Raw genomic sequence first — 18718 nt, 5'->3', positions numbered from 1 at the left:
ACCTTTTTTTATTTTTTCTTCTTTTATTTTGTTTTTACTAACTTTTATTTGTTTTGTTTCAGTTCCTTTAATCAAGACTGCACTTTTAATTTCTAATTTTGTATATTTTTATTTATTTTTATTTATTTTCTTTTCTTTTATTTTTGAACTCTAATTTTATTTTTTAGGAAATCCAATTAAATTTCAAATGATTATCAAAGGTAAATTATTACTTAAACTTCTACTTTTTGCGATTAAGACAACCAAGAAATTAAATGGTACTGAAAGGGAAGTTCAAGAGTGTTAATCCTTCCTTGACTGTAACCGACTTCCGAGCCCGACATATTTCTGGTAAAATACGGATCAGGTAAGATGGTGTCCGATCAACCTAAATATATATATATATATATATATATATATATAAATGATCGGTGGTGGTTCTAACATTTTTTCAAGTTGAAACCCAATTCCAGGCTCACCCGAAATACGGTTGTGATAGCTTGGTGACTCTTCTGGGATATGTAAGCGAGTTAAGCCAAAATTAATTTTTGGTTGTCTTTTTAAGCGAAAATAAAAAATTTAATTTTTAATTTATTTATTCGATTCTTATTGTTTATCTTTAATTATTTTACAAATAAAAAGTTGTACTAACGTTTTTTTCAATGATTTTAGATTTTTTTTAATTTTCATATTTGACTCTATACTCAAGCTCCAAACGTTTTTTAAGTGGGGGTGAAAGCGACGCCTTCGTGAGAATTTATTCTCCGCATAGGCCTAGCAAGTAACCTTCGGGATACATATACATTATGCCTTCGTGTGAATTTATTTTCCGTGCAGACATAAGGGAATGTATCCTCTCGAGTTTAACTTAGTCCACATAAGCTTGTAATGGGCTTAGGACTAAGGGTCTGGCAAGCCCAATGGGGCACCAGCAATGAGAACTTGGGTACCTTCTTTAGAACCTAAACGGGAGACTACATGGAATTAGAGTCCACCTCGAAACCCCATTTCAAAACCTAGGCTATCTTGAATTCTTTCTTGGTTTACTTTCTGTTCAAAGCATGCAAACTAGAAAGATATGTTCTTAGGATTTATTCAAAATTAATATGTGGGATAGAGATCATGCCCGGGTAAGAATAATAAACATGTGGGTAGATATCATGTGGGGTAGGACTTTTTATTTCATTATTATTTTTTATTATCCTTATCTCACTAACTTTTTCTTTTTCTCCTTTCATTTTTTTCTCATTTTATTTTATTATGCTTTATTTTTTATCATTTACATCATTCAAAAGAGGTGTTGATCCACAAAAATGTGCTCGTTAAATGTAAATAGTTTGCATTAATGGACAAAGGGGTTGTAATACAAGAGATGAAAAACGCATAGGTCCGACTATGGTCGGAAAAAACTCAGAAGGAAAAGAAGGACAATCTGCAAGGAAACTATGTGTCACATTCAATCAAGAAGACCTAGTGCCCATAATCAAGTACATCAAAAGTCAACTTTTCAAAAATGGGTTGGCAAAGGTTGCAGGGGCAAGACGAGAAAAAGGTTACTAACCTGGAGAGTAAAGACAACAAGAGCAAGATGGCAAAGCGATAGCTGAAATTGGAGGTCATTGTTGACAAATTCAAGAAACAAGCAAATGAACTTCATATAGTCCCTTTGATGGAGGATTTCAATGGCCTTTTCGTTGGGAACAAGCTCAGCAAAGAATAAAAGCCAGAAATGCAGTCATTTAAGACTTCTTGGAGCAAGTACAAAAAACAACTCGTCACTTGCATGGTTTAGCCAGAGAAGCCGGAGTGGTTCGACATGGTATTCAACCGGTGACAGACGAAAGTAGAAGACTAGTCAACCTATTCGGGGTCTAGAGGACTTAGTCAGAATATACCTATAAAATGTTTTTATCTCTTAAGAAATGACACTTTTGTCCCAATAAAGATTATTTATAATAACATACGTGTTTTTGGTTCAATGCCTCGAACTTTTCATGCATCATTGTATTCTGCATAGTATTCATTTAAGCATTTTTAAATGCATTAATCATACCTTGTGGGGAACTTTGAGGAAGTGCTTTTAATAGTAACTGCATTCACAGAATATTGAGAATGGAAGAAAATTTTGATAAATTGAAGAAATAGCTGGAAGAGAGTTTGTAAAAGATGCAAGCAGAGTGAGAAACTAAAATGGAGCAGGCACAAAAGGCTATCGTGGATTGTATCTTGCAAAACCAAAAAGACCTAGTTGACCAAGTGGTAGAAAAAATGGCTAGGCTCAACCAAGAAAGAGGCAATGAGAAGATTACCTCGACTAGAGGAACCTCTGAATGTGTGAGTGCACATGCAAATCCACCGATACACATTTCACCCTATAAGCTTCTAAGTCACCTAGTAGGCTTCTCTACCACTGATCATAACATATCCACTCCTGAGGCGACAAGAAAAGCCAAGAATAAGATCCTTAAGAATTTAAAAAAAATGGTGCAGAAAGACATTCAAGGGAATAAGAGGACAGAACTCTCACAATTAAATGGATGCAACTGAACTAGTTTTAGTTCCCGGCCTGATGCTTTCACCCAAATTCAAGATGCCCCACTTTGAAAAATATGATGGAACCAGTTGTCCAAATGCCCATCTTATGATGTTTATTTGAAGGATGACTGGATACACTAACAATGATCAGATGTTGATCCACTGCTTCCAAGACAGTTTTATTGGATCCACTTCAAGGTGGTATAACTAACTGAGTCATATTTAAGTTCACTCTTAGAAGAATTTGGCTAGTTCTTTTCTGGGCCAATACAAACACATGATTGATATGGCCTCTGATCAAACAAGGCTGCAGAATATGGAGATGAAGAGTGGTGAGAGCTTCCGACAATATTCTTAACGATGGAGGGATATCGCATCTCAAGTGCATCCACCAATGAATGTAAAAGAGTTAATCACTCTATTCATCGATACATTGAAGTCTCCATATATCGACTACATGATAAGAACTGCCACCAAGAGTTTCTTTTACATCGTTATGTGTGGAGAAATGATCGAAAAAGCTATCAAGAATGGTCATATATGTGACATTGAGGAAACAGCTAAGATTGACATCGTGGGATCTTACCTAGCTAATCTGGGGACTAGACCTCATAATGTCTTCCGTGAAAAGACTCGTATCAATCCAATTCCAATGACGTATGAGGAATTGCTCCCAACACTAGTTGAGAGAAATCTTGCGATTACAGTTCAATCCAGACCAAGAGAATCCCTATTTCCTAAAGGCCATGATATTAACTCCATATGCAGCTATCATATTGGGAGCTCAGGGCATAACACTGAGAACTGTGGGGCATTGAAGCGTAAAGTCCATGATCTGATCTATTCAGGGGCATGATTGATTCCAATGACAAGACCAGCAGACAAAGAATGAGATTCTTTCTGAGGAATAAAAACAAGAACTAATTCATTGTGCATACATCTTAGATACACTTAAGAGCATCACATTTATCATTTTTCACATACATAATTTTTGTAGCTTTAGAATCAATTTTCTACTTCAAGGTGAAAGATACTCGATTCAAAAGAGTTTTAAAAAAAAAATTGATGGTGGTTGTTTAACTTAGCGACGAGGAGCTACACCTCAACCAACTTGACCTATGGAAAGTTTGAGAGTTAATTCAGAGCGGATCCAGTTTAGCTTGACTCAACGACGAGTGGCTAGTTTCCGGTTAAAGTTTTCAAGCCAGATTTCAACATCACTCGAAGAACATCTCATATGACTTTCCAGAGAAGGGGAGTCATCCAAAGATCATCTCACTTGATTCAGACCCACTAAGGGGAACCACCTGAAGAATTATGACCGGCTTAGACCCGCGAAGGGGAGCCATCCTTCACTTAAAGGAACAGTTCGCAACATAGCTCAAGGCGAGAAGGGCTATCTGTCAACAAAAAACTTTCGAGTTCGATTTCATTCAGCTCGAGGGCTTATCAATTGAACAGTAGCAGCAATGAACTACTTTCTAGTTAAAGTTTAAAATGAGGTCTTTAAGTCAAGAAGAATACCAGGGTTGACTATGATTTAGCAACAAGGAACTATATCCCAATCGAATTTACAGCATATCTCAAGGCGAGAAAGGCTCTCTATCAACAAAAACCTTTGAGTATGATTCCATTAAGCTCAAGGGCATATCAAACACATGGTAGCCACACTTGTGTTTGTACTTCCAATATATTCTAAATGTTTCATTATGAGAAAATGATCAATGAGCAAATTTTAATCTTGAATTCCTTGAATATCACCATAATTAAAAACTTTTTAATAATTGATGTTGTAAATCTTTGACAAATGACAAGATTAAACCCCTGCAAAACAAGGACCCCTTAATCTTAATCTAAAAGACACACCTGAATATATACCCTTCTCTTGCGAGGACCTAGCTAGTTTTCTCTTCTCGTAAGAGTCCATCAAGGATTTGGCATTCAGATATGTGTTAGGAGCGAACAAAATGGGGAAAATAGCACATAAATTGCAATACTAATTGGTTTCTACTTCTGTTAATGACGTTCAATGATGATCATGGTATTCTCATATGGAATGGTCAAGTAGGTGAATCTAGTTTAGGTCAGTTGCTTGGGAATTGAACTCTAACGATGAGATTTTCTGACCTTCAACAAACACTGACTATAACAGGTTCTCCTCAACAAGCTTAAGAAATAGAATCCGTATGCCCAAACAAATATATATATGTATATAATAAAATTGGGCTATTCCGCTAAAGCAATTGGTTATAGAGGAAAATCGAAAGATGGCTTTATGAATAGATTATATTCAAACCATGACATTGATCGGGTACTTGGTAATTCGGTGTTTACTCCATTGTGGTTGTCAAGTCAAAGACTTTGTGACGACATGAATCCTTCAGCTAGCCGAACAAAGGCAATTAAAAGATATATGTACAATAAAGTTGAATTCAGCTACCCAAACAATGGCAAGTTAAGTCAAATTTACTAAATAAGGAGTTTCAGTGAATATGGACTAAGGGAGTAGAGGAACACCTGTTATAGTCAAATTTACACGAGCACTCAGAAATCTTATTTTTAAGCTGATATTTCTGCACTACCTTGACTATGTGAGCTTGAATAAATGGAAGATTTCAGAGAACTGAAACAAAAGTGTTCTAAAGATTATAGCAATTCACTATACTAGTTACGACATTTTGTTCGCATTCGATCAAAATGTCAAACCAAGAAAGAAGGGCATGCCATGATCTTCAAGGTGACCGAATTGATGAAACAACCCTTAGAATTTAGGTAGCTAGCCTCTAAACCAACATTTTTGATCTTGATATTTGTCAAAGATTTGCAGCTATTGAAGATTAAAAGAGCAGTTGATTATTTTGATATCCAATGAACTCCTGTTTTATGATTTGTTTCAATTGTGAAACTTAGAATGAGGCAACATTTTCAAAATTCCTTTTGATATGTTTCAAAATTTTGAAAATTCAAAGGAAGAAAAGTATTTTTAGACAAGATAAGTTCTCTGTAAGTATCTTGGAATTCAATATATATCTTTTCGAAGCTCAAGATCAAAGCTAGCCCAAAGAAAACCAAATTTTTTGGGTAAATTTTGGTGGGGTAAGGAAATTAAATTGTCTTAGGTTAAGGCTTATGCACCATACTTGAGAAATTTGAAGGGAATCACCCAAATCCAGAATAAAAAATGACATTATGTACATCGAATTTAAGCATGTTGAAGAATCCAAGATCAAGAATAAAAAATTCAAGATTCCATAATCAATAGTCATCAAGACTGACAACCAAATATTGAGATTTCTATTCAAATCCTAAAATAACATGTTTTGCATATACATTTTAGGCACACATAAGAGCAATGCATCCATAGCATTGCTTATGTGCATAATTTTGCAGATTCATGCTAAAGTCAGTTTCAACTTCACAACAAAGGATATTGGACTCGAAACGACGCAACTTACATAAGATTGGATTTCAACTTCGCAACGAAGGATATCCAATTCAAAGCTCAACTTCACAGCGAAAGAACCATCCACGATTTCAACTTCATTAAGTAGGATATCATGCCCAAATGGATTGACTTAATTTCACAACCATTGATTCATTTGCAACAACATGGGTCTATCTCCCAGCCCAGTCAGCATAACTCAAGGCGTGAACAGTTATCTGTCAATAAGAACCTTCGAGTCCGATTCTATTCAGCTCGAGGATGTATTTACCGCAAGGTAGTAGCAAGGAACTACTTTCTGGTCAAATTTTCACAACCAAGTCTTTAAATCGAGAAAAAGACCAAGGTCGACCAAGATTGGCAACAAAGAGCCACTTTCCGATTCACCTACGATTTCGACTTCACAACGAAGGATATTGTACCCAAAAGATTGACCCAACTTCACGACGAATGAGTCATCTCTGACACAACAATGAAAAACCTGTTTCATTTAAGTCAATTTTCAGCTTCACAACAAAGTATATTGGGCTAGAAGATAATCCATAAGCTACTTCCCAATACTTTAAGCTCGATTTTAACGTCACAACAAGGTTTATCACGCTCAAGAGGTCCACAATTTCAACTTCACAACGAAGGATATCGTGCTCAGAATTTTACAGTTCAACTCAACTTCACAACGAAGGAGTCATCCAGGAATTCAACTTCACGAAGAATGATATTGTGCCCAATGGATCGACTTAGTGTCACAGCAACCGTGTTACCCTTAGATAACCAACTGTCCTCATCACGTAGGAACAGAGTTATCACCCTTCCCTTAGACGACCATAACTCTTCATCACGTATGAGTCGTGTCACCCTTAGATAACCAATTGTCCTCATCACATAGGAACCGAGTTATTACTCATCCCTTAGACGACCATAACTCTTCATCATGTATGAGCGATGTCGTCCCCCAATGACAAACATTATCAAGTCTCAAACCAAAGAGAATAAGACAAAAACTTATTATCTTTGCCTTATCTTTGTTAACACAAAAATGTGCAAAGAGAGGCAGCTGTAGACACCTATTTTTGTCCGGGTCTACAAAAAAATTATATTATATTATTATTATTATTATTAATTTATATATTATAATTATTTTGTAGGCCCCATGTTCAACCCCACGTATCTCAACTATTTCACTTAGCCCCTAAAAATCTGGCTAGAATCTATAGCCAATGTAACCTCCCAATAATATTTTTTACCCTAAATAAACCCCAAACGAGGCCAACATTAGAGGGCTCTATCTTTTCAACGATTGTGGAGATCGAGTTGCACAGTTGCTACACGTTGAGTTAGCTACTACTCCTTCATAACATAAAAACAATGATCCTTGCCGAGGAATCCTCATTGTCAACACCCATTTGTTTTTTCCTCACGATTCAAGTTTGTGTATAGTTCGATTGCACTATGTGTACAAAATACTACAGTATGTTTAATCTTATCAGAAGGATTATAACCTTAATCCTTTGCCAATTATGCTTTGCGGGGACTAGCTACAAGGATAGAGAACACAATGGGTGACGATTCCACACAACCCCCACTCACCTTCATTATTGTTGTCGTTCGTCTCCAAGAGTAAGCAAGGTTATCGGTTTAAGGTTTCGTCGTAGCCCTATCGCCGCTGTCAGTGTTGGGGTTTGTTTGTGTTGAAACCGCGAGCTTTGCTCGCTCAAACGTTGTTAGAGATGTGTGTAATCGACCATTTGTGGATACTACGAGATCAATGCTCGCGTGGGGAAGGTCAGAATGGTCGATGCACCATCAAGGTCACCTCCACCGGCCGTGTGGGGGTTGTTTTGACTGTTGTCGTGCCTTTGTTCGATGAAGGTCAGGATACTACATAACTTCATTCTCTGTTTAGCATCGACAGTTTGCTTGCTTGAAGCAGATGCATTTCCTCTTTTATGGCGACCTCGCAGCTCTTATCGTTAACAACACCAAACCCATAAGTGATGGGTCCCATTATCGGAGACTCTAAATCATCTTTCATCACCGGCACCAAGCTCTTCTTGTCGATGAAGCCCCGGTCTTGAAAGTCCACTACTAAAAAATGCTACAAATCTCCATTCGCTAAGTCAATCGACCATTTCCCCAACCAATTCAGAGAACAAAATCTAAAAGATTGATTAATGGACAATTATAAAAATGCGCCTAGACAGCTTTATGGTTTTCACAAATGGACATGGTCATGACTGAAGATAATTCAGTCCGCCGACAATCCGAAAGTGTTATTGAGAATCAGCAATCTAAGTTTTAAGAGATAATGCAAATTAATAAAAAATCCACTATTTTGGCTTTTGTTGCGTGAAAATTAAACTAATCCCCAAGTGAAGTTGGACTCTAGGGTAAACTCTCCCTATGGTCCTTCAACTATTATGGGTAAAATCCTCTCAAGGTCCTCTGGTTTTGACACATTCTTTACTTTATTTCCTTGTAATTCTAGTTTTGATACTTAGTTCTGATTTTCATTAGTTTAGTCTCTAATCTGTTTTCATTCATTACTTACAGGTTACGTTCGTTTCATTTCGTTCCTCTTTAGACCTTTTTTTTATTTTTTTTATTTTTTTCTGCTTTTATTTTATTTTTACTAACATTTATTTGTTTTGTTTCAATTCCCTGTAATCAAGACTACACTTTTAATTTCTAATTTTGTATAATTTTATTTATTTTATTTTATTATTATTATTATTATTTATTTTCTTTTCTTTCTTTTTGAACTCTAATTTTATTTTTTTAGGGAATCCAATTAAATTTCAAACGATTATCAAAGGTAAATTATTATTTAAACTTCTACTTTTCGCGATTAAGACAACCAAGAAATTAAATAGTACTGAAAAGGCAGTTCAAGGGTGTTAATCCTTCCTTTACTGTAACCGACTCCCGAGCCCGACATACTTCTGGTAAAAGGCGAATCATGTAAGATGGTGTCCGATCAGCCTATATATATATATATATATATATATATATATTAAATGATTGGTAGCGGCTCTAACATTTTTTCAAGTCGAAGTCTAATTCTGGACCCACCCAAAAGACGGCTGCGACAATTAGTAATCGCATATTGAAAATAAAATTAAAGTTTTCAAAGAATAAATCGTCAATCACATGTCCTTATGACTCCTTAAAATTACCTGAAAAGTCAATCTATGATAATATGACGAATAAAAAACAAAGGCAGTGGCTATGTTTTTCTCAACTGGACCACAATCACACTAATACAGTGTTTTAAAAACCGAACCGGACCGGCCGGTTCAACCAGGAACCGCTGTCTAGTCCGGTTCAATCTACATCGGTTAAACCGCTACTAGTGAACCGACCGAAACAGCTGAACCGTTTGAACCGGACCGGCTGAAAACCGGAAAACACCAGAAAAAACCGCCAATTTTTTTTTTTAAAATTTAAACCAAACGACGTCGTTTGTTAAACGATCCAAGTCGAACTCGAGTATTGCTGAGCTCAACTCGAACTTGAAAACTTTAAAAGTAAGCTCAACTCGACTCAAACTCACGAGCTAAAAATTATCAAGTTCAACTCGAACTCGAAATATACTATTGAAACTTGAACTCGAAAAGGCTTAAACTCAAAAAAAAATTTAGAAGCTCGATTGAAGCCTAAAATTCAAGCTTGATTGAAGTGAAAGAATAGTTCACTCAATGCTCACCAAAAGGCTCCATGATTTTGAATGCCAAATTACCTCTATTATTTATAGAAGTTAATTGGGATAATCTTCTATGTTTCTTAGCCATGTTGGATTGTTTTGTTTTCATATTTGTACTCTTTAGACTTTCGGGATGCTCTTCTATGTTTCTTAACCATGTGATATTGTTGTTAAAAAAATTAAACCAAACAATATCATTTTGTTATGATTTTTTATCCCATAATTTATTTTTTAATTATAGTTATATAATTATATTTATTATTTAATATGTTTTACCTTAAATATTATGTTGTAGTTAATTTGAATCATTTTGTTTCACTTGATTTTATGGTTTTTAACTTATATATGTTATGACTTGCTTTGAATATGACTTGTGATATAAAAAATTATTTTTTATTAAATATTTTTTGTATTTTTATTTAATTTTTTAAATAATTATGACGTCGTCTGATTCTTCCGACTGGTCGGACCGGTTCGACCGATTGAACCGGTAGCACGGCCGGTTCGCTAACCGATCCGGTCTGAAAACCATGCACTAATGTCGTCCCTACTACCCCGAGACATTGCAGGCTCAACCAGCACGCCGGCTACTTCAGCAACGCGATTTTGATTTGCGACGCTGGACAATGATTTGCTCCTTATTTGACCGCTGAGACAGTGCCTCGTTACACGACAGGCGACCTCGTTCGATACAACATCCCACAGTCCATCGATTGCGAGTATGAGGAACTCGTCACGATTCGTTAGCTCATGTACGGTTACTTCCGGCTTGCATATCACTAACGGTTTAAGGTACTGATCACCTGCATTCAAAATTCAGTCTCCATGGAAATAAATTTATATTTATTTATATGTACGTGAGTGAGGATTCAAACAGTGATCTGCTATCGTAATATAACAGTAGCGGTGCTGTTCAAAACTGTTATTATATTATCGTGATACTCTTAATAGTGTTCACTATGTCTACAATAACGATAAACGCAACACAAACTAAAACAACATTTTAAATCCTAAAGAAGAATTAGTTACCTATGGATCTGGAAGTTGCGAGTACCCCAAGTACTAGATATCCATTTCACCAAATAAATCCCCTACATCCGGTTCACCAAGAAGACTCCTTGCGCGCTTCAATGCTTCACTTGAAACAGATAACGACCTTCCACCTACAATATAAAACTTGATTGGAGGTGGCTTGGGAACTGAATCAAACATTAAAATAAATTTAAATAGATGATAGAAATGTTTACTTGGAGTAACAGTAGAGACAACGTCGTCTTCATTGAGGATAGATACTGCTTTTGCAATTGAAGATTCTTTCAACGCCACAGAGTTACCAAATTCGGTTCTAAACATCGGGTATTTATCCACTCCTATATCATCGTTCTCAATAAGCTTCAAAGATCGTACATGCGTACGATCTATGAAATTTGACTGAGCATAGAAAAACAAATTATAGCGGCTGAAAGATTCATAGATTATTACCTTCAAGAAGGAGATCGGCCATGGAAGGGTATGGAGCAATAAAAGTTCCTTTCGAGTCATCATCCAGTTTCGACGGCGAGATCGGATCGATATCCTCCCAACGATAATTTGATCCATCATCAGAGCAAATACGCCACTTAGACATTCCGTCGACGATAATTTCTCTTACTCAATGAAACACCTGCTCTCTTTTTCTCAAATACATTAGCTTTTTGGGTTTTCCCCATTTTCAGAAGACCAAAAAAATGAAAAATATCATTAATGATAAGAGGGATCAAACCGTGCAGTTGTGTTATAGTTCGTCGGTGAGAGGCCCGATTTGGTCGCTGGGATATACAAACGACGACGTCGGTAGGAATCGAATCGTTTGAGAGCTATTGTTGTTCCAGAGAAGAAGCTTTGAGGGAAGAAGAGTTTAAATGATTTTAAGGTTCGGGTAAAAGAAAATGATGACTATATATTTAACATTTTGCGGCGTTTATACAAAGAAAATGCCACTATTGATTACACTATTGTGGCGTTTGTCTAAAAATGCCACTATTTATTATCACTATTGCGGCGTTTTAAGAATAACTATATGTGTAATCTATTACGGCGTTTGTGGTATAAACGCCGCTAATTTGCCGATCTATTATGGCGTTTTAGCTAAAATGCTACTATATGTTAATCTATTGTGGCATTTATGGTATAAACGCCACTAATTTACCATTCTATTGCGCCGTTTGTTAACAAACGCCGCAATAAACCACCCTATTGCGACGTTTTTAAACGCCGCTAATTTACCGATTTATTGTGGCGTTTTACCCAAAACGCCACTATATGTTAATCTATTATGGCGTTTATGGTATAAACGCCGCTAATTTACCATTCTATTGCGATATTTGTTAAAAAACACCGCAATAAACCACACTATTGCGACATTTTTTGTAAAAACGCCGCTATATGTCAAATCTATTACAGCGTTTTTACAACAAATGCCGCGAAAGTATCAATTTGTGGCGCTACGATTGTAAACGCTGCTATATGTTTAACTTTTGTTGCATTTTCTCTCCAAACGCCGCTAAAAATGCCGCTACATATCAATTTTGCTGTAGTGCCACCAGCGGATTCAACACTCTCCAACTCATCAGCTATATCAGGCTTCGCAAGAAAAAGAAATGTCAATGAAATTAAATAAGCAATCCATACAAAATTCACGTGATAATACAGGTACATCAGCTATATTAAATTAAGTCAATTCTTTCATTAGAATTAACAAGGTGAATTATATGACGATAAAGGAACTTATCCTAGCAGGATGGGGTAGAAAATAGTAGATGGGTAATCACATGCAATAATGCCAAAAAGTCATCTTAAAGTTTGATTAAATAGTTATTTTGACCCTTATTATTATTTTCGAAATATTTTGATAACCAACATTTCATTTTGATTAAATAATCACTTCAACTATGATTCTTTTGTTAAAATTAACAAGGTGAATTATTTGGCAATGAAAACCACAGATTCAAGCTGGATGAGGGTAGAAAATAGTAGATGGGGTAATCACATTACCTCAACCCAACTATAGGGCTGTTATAGTCGTAGAAGATTGAAAAACCATAGCTGGTAAAAACTCAATTACTGCTGCTAAAGGGAAACGGAAAGGGAAAATAGGGTATACTTAAATGTCTCACTCAATAACTCGATAATTATACTCAACTAAACTCCCACAAAAGTACAACTGTTAAACATAATTTAGTACCTATTCGAGTCCTCGTATCTCTAAACTTTTACTATTATTTAAGCTTATAATTTTCAACATTTTAGAAATTTAATTAGCATGTGTGTTAATTAGGGTAAAGTACACAAATGATCTACTGACTATAAGATATTGCTTTGTTGAGTCTTTCAGCTATTAAAAGTTACAAAATAGTCATTCGATTATTTATTATATTCCAAATTCGTCCTAATTCATTAAAATATTGATGATAGTCTGAGTTGGATGTTAATATGATGTCTGAGACATGATAAAATTTGATACTAAAATCTCAAACGACTATCATATCTTAGACATAAATTAATATCCAACTCAAACTGTTGTTATTTTTTTAACGAAAAAAATGACGAGTTTAAAACATAATGAATAGTTAGGTGATTATTTTGTAACTTTTAACAATCGAGGGAATAAAAAAATAACATATTATACTTAGGGGTCATTTTATAACTTTTAATAGCCGAGAACCATTTATGTACTTTACCCTAATTTATTCAAATTTAAAATCAAACATAAATATTATCTCATAATTGAATTAGAATATTAAAAAAGTAAACTAAGTTTATGTATATAATATTTGATACATAAACTGAACATTCTTTTTTTATTATTAATATAAGATGATTACAAGTAATAGTGTATAAATTTTAAATTATTTGATAATGAACACTCAAATATACTATAATCTCTTGTACTTGAATTTGATTCTTTTAAAAGTAACAATTATTCATTTAACCACTATTCTATTGTGCTTGAATTAGTACCTAAAACAATTCACCCAAACTAGCCTAAACTGGCTGGAGGAATTATACTACAGTCGGTTTATTTAAAGTGATATAAAATTGAATATAAACTAAATTGAAAACTTATCAAATCGTTCATGTGGTAAAAGAAAATATTATTTTTTTAAGATTTTGAATTCGAATAGTTAAGTTTGTATGTTATATATACGTTGTCATTTAATTAAAAAAATTTAAATAAATATTGTATTGTAATTCCCTAAAACTATTAAAAAAACACTAAATTGATATCAAAACTATGAAAAACCGTCTAAATACTAATATCAGCATTAACTTACTTTATTCTTTGTAATATAAGGACTAAATTGTTGTTATTCTTTACAAAATGATTCAATTACTCAAAATATTGTTGGCATTTTTTTCTTTCAGAATGCATAGGAACGAATTTTTTATAATTCCGAATTAAATATAAAGTAGTATTTGTTTAAAAAAAAATTATTATTTTTGACAATGAACGCTTAAACCTATGACATATATCGTATTCAAATCTGAAATCTCAAAAAATAATATTACATCATGTAATCATTAAAATCGTCTAGTTCGTGTTGAGTGAACCAAGTTGTAATTATAAAAGTAATGCATCACATTACTAATTAGGGATGGACCAAAGACTGACAGGAACGGTCTCCATTTATAAATTTAAAATTATTATACATTTTATATTTTTTTATATTTTCTATAAAAATCTATTTTCACTTACTGAAATTTTATAAATTAAAATTCGTCCTAAAGTATATAAACATAATCATTAAGTATCAGTAGCAAAGTGCAGAAAAAAAAAGAACAGTAAATAAAAATGCAAAGAGAAAAGGGGTGAAATTGAAAGAGTCTTAAATCGAAGTATATTAACCATCATCCTATGGCCCCCTCCCCCCAACTTTAAATGAAATCATTTGGTAAGAGATTAAGAGTTACTTCCTCTTTCACAATAAAATTATTCTTTATTCACCTTTGTTATAAAAGTTTTTAACTTCTTAATATTTAAATTTTATTATTAATAAATAATAAGGTAAAATATAGTAATGGTCACTAAACTTTTCTAAAGCTTTCATTTAGGTCCCCAACTTTTAAAACTTGCAATACAATCCTCCAATATTTAGTCTGTTTGCAATATGGTCCTCGACGTTACACTGTCGTTAGTACGCTTGCAATATGGTCACTGAGCTTTTCAGGCGCTTTCATTTAGGTCCCCCAACTTTTAAAACTTGCAACACATTCTTCAATTTCATTCTAAACCCCAAATTTCTTTTTTGATCTCAAATTTCCTTTTTTCGTTTATCTCTTCTCATTTCTAGCGTAACTTTTCAGTCAGAGATGCATGTGAAATTTTAATCTAACTTTGAATTATGTGAAGGTGTTGACTTGAATAAGGGTCCATTGAGAGAAGACCCGACCAAGGGACTATCGGGACCATCAACGATTCAAGGTGTAATATTAGATACAGGTCATCTCAAGTGAAGCATAGATGTTCGATGAAATGCTTGTGAGAAAAAATGGGGTTAGAAATGCAGAGTTGACAAATACTACTAAGATGAACTAAGTATCATTGTTGAAAGTCACCAACAAAGCTGAAATTATTTTGTATAAATGTCATATAATAATTTATTCGTTTATTCCTTGTGGATAAAGATTTTCCAACAAATGATCAAATATAATGAAATCCCAAATAACGCATTCACCTCTCAGTCTCTTTCGCAACTCGAAAGGCATCATGACAGTGTCAAATAGCTACGTCAAATATAATACCCTGTCATGATGCCTTTCAAGTTGCGTGCATGCAGAATTGTCTTCTAAAGATATAATTCAATACAATTTAACTGTAAAATTTCCAAAACATGTAAAAAAATCTAATTCGTTCACGATATATCATTCTCATAATCAACATGAACTTATTAAAAAGAATACGAGCTCACAGGACGCCGAAAACCAAAGGCTGGATCAATACAATTCCAGTAAATTAGTATCAGCAGTCTCTCGGATTGATCCTGATGATTTCACTATGTCAATACTCACAACCAATACGCTGATTTAAAGAAAAACAAAACATGAAGATAAAAAAAATTTAGCATAGGACCTTCTTTCACTTCTATTCTGATAGACTGAATATCTTTCATAAAGAGTATTAAAAGTTTTGATTAAGAATAAAGAAAAAAAAAGTAGATGGTTTTGGTTCAAAACTAAGGGGCTGTTTGTTTACTTCAGAATGATTAAGTGCTGAATGGTTTAAATGTTGAATGATTCAGAGGCTCTGAATGGTTTAGCTCTGAATGTGATATGTTGTTTGATAATTGACTCTGAATGATTCATAATGTACTTCTGTGCTCAATCATTTAGCATTATTTTGCTGAATCAGTCATCACTGAATCATTCAGAGGTGCAAAACAAACGCGTTGAATGTTGAACGGTTCAACATTCAACGCTGAATGGTTCCATTAAGAGACAAACAAACAGCCCCTAACACTGAATATCCATATCATTGACATTCAGTTCCAGAAACATAAAAATTTCAACAAAAAACACACATTGCGAGCTAAAAATGGGAAAGTGCAAAAGAGGAAAAGCTTACTTCCGGATAGCCCAAAAGAGAAAATAAATATCTTCTTGCAAATGAGGGGATAGGCTAAGAAATAAACGCAATTGGTGTTGAATTCCACCAATTCCTCCTCTATTTTTTCTTTGTAAATAAAAAGCTGAAACATAGAGCACTACTTGGGTTTACAATTTTATATGGCGGAAAATTGAAGAACAAAAACAAAACGAGAGTGCAGGTGAGCGAAAGAGACTGAGAGGTGAATACGTTGTTTGGGATTTCATTATATATGATCATCTGTTGAAAAATCTTTAACCACAAGGATTAAACGAATAAATTATTATATGTTATTTATACAAAATAATTTCATCTTTGTTGGTGACTTTCAACAATGATACTTAGTTCATCTTAGTAGTATTTGTCAACTCTGCATTTTTAACCCCATTTTTTTCTCACAAACATTTTATTGAACATCTATGTTTCACATGAGATGACATGTATCTAACATTACACCTTGAATCGTTGATAGTCCCGATAGTCCCTTGTTCGAGTCTTCTCTCAATGAACCATTATTCAAGTTAACACCTCCACATAATTCAAAGTTATATTAGAATTTCCCATGCATCACCGACTAAAAATTTATGCTAGAAATGAGAAGAGAGAAGCGAAAAAGGAAATTCAAGATTGAAAAAGAATTTAGGGTTTAGAATGAAATTGAGGATTGTGTTGCAAGTTTTAAAAGTTGAAGGACCTAAATGCAAGTGCTTTCAAAGGAATATTTGTTACCTTGTGATCAAAAGACAAAGCCGTAGCAACACCGCCCCTGGACAAAATAGATCTGGAATCGCCGCAATTCGCCACTACTAACCTCCCGTTACCAACCACCGCCACAACCGCCGTTTACCCCCCATCTCCTCCGCCAACCTCCCTCTATTCACCTCTTCATCCATCTTCTCAAAGCATCTCTCCATCGTTGTTCCCCAATCAATCCCGCTTCCTTTCTTGTTATCTTCGACCATTTCCTCCGCCAAGAGTTTATGCAGCCTTTCTTTACACTCCTCCGTCACCCTGAACCCCCATGCCCGTCATAAACTCCATAAAAATCAAACTGTTCCCCTCCTTTGTCCATAAAACCTAACTCCACTTTCACCGCATCTTCCATTTCGCATCTCCGACCAAAGACTGACAGTAACCCATTAGACGTGCACGTTAAAGCTTGCACGCCATCGTTTTTATTGCAAGTTTTGTCTCCAAAACCAGCTGAAACGATGCCGTTCCCATCTGAAGTTGATTGATTGGACGGAGAAGAAGACAATGAAATTAAGCGATATTTCTGTTAAACCGCTGCTCGGTTTTGATCCATGAAGATGGTCATCGTCTTTATCGCCGATGTTTTTGTCGTCCGTGAAGGTTATATTCGTCATCGTCTCACCTGTATACTTCAACCTTCTGATTTCCAGCCTTCTACGGAGAGCATTCTTTGTTCTGATGACTGTAAGCCGGCTGAGTTCACCGGGACTGCCGCCACTTTTCGGGGATATTTAGTCGATGTACAGTGAAGCTTCGGTACTTTCTCTACTTTCTCCTCCTCCATTGGAGTTTTTTATTTTTATTTTTCTTTTGCATGAAATCGAAAGAAAAAACGACAACCGGCGAATACAAATTAAAGGGTAAACTAAATGAAGTCGATATCGATCGATAGGATAGGGTAGGGTAGGGTGAAAAGGCATTGAATTTTGGCCGTTGGATTTTGTCCGATGGGAGAGATGGTAGCCACGGACTCGGATTTTTCAAAGGATGGACGTGGCCGGTTACGATTTCTGTACAAAACACGTGGAGCTTGGATCCGGCGGTTAGTGATTCAGTGTGGGGGATGTGGGGTCCAGCAGTGACCCTCTAGAAATCGTATTACGTGGCGGTGTGGTGCTTCTAGAAGGACGAATCGGGCCATTGTTTTTTGTTCAACTTTCCTATTTCGAGTCGTGTCCAAATCTGGAGTTTCGTCTCATATATATATATATATATATATATATATATTATTTTTACAAATTCCATCACTAAGCTTTGTTTATTGAACTTTAAAAATTTAAATTTTTTTTATTGAACTTGACACTTTAATTTTTTGTGTGTGGAAAATATCAAGACGGTTTGGTTGAAGTTGGATTTCCCTTCAACAATTACTTATATTAACACACTATCTACTGTAATTATATATCTAATTATTATTATCAATATTCTTCAATAACACTCCATCTTTTTATATTTTACATTATTCATAGTGTGTAATTCAAACTTCGATAAAAATGTTTATTTAATATTTAAGCTTTAATAATAATTTTAAAAAACTATATATTTGAAGGAAGAAAAACAATTGTAGAACTTACTGAATCAAGAGAAGAGAAGAGAAGAATGGCATTGATTCAAACGGCTTTGCCAAAATAGTATTAATCTAAAAATTAATCTGTGATGGGTGTTAATTGGGTTATATCAAAATTTT

At 34.7% G+C, this 18718-nt stretch overlaps 1 pseudogene; it reads right to left on the bottom strand.

Moving 5' to 3' along the window:
• Positions 1-9179: 9179 nt before the first annotated feature.
• On the bottom strand, positions 9180-17815 carry LOC120204754 (annotated as a pseudogene).
• Between the last annotated feature and the right edge of the window lie 903 nt (positions 17816-18718).

The sequence above is a fragment of the Hibiscus syriacus genome, unplaced genomic scaffold, assembly GCF_006381635.1.
Source record: "Hibiscus syriacus cultivar Baekdansim isolate YM2019G1 unplaced genomic scaffold, ASM638163v2 tig00011662_pilon, whole genome shotgun sequence".
Lineage (NCBI taxonomy): Eukaryota > Viridiplantae > Streptophyta > Magnoliopsida > Malvales > Malvaceae > Hibiscus > Hibiscus syriacus.
Note: the sequence above shows the minus strand (reverse complement) of the source record. Positions and strands in the feature narration are given on the sequence as shown.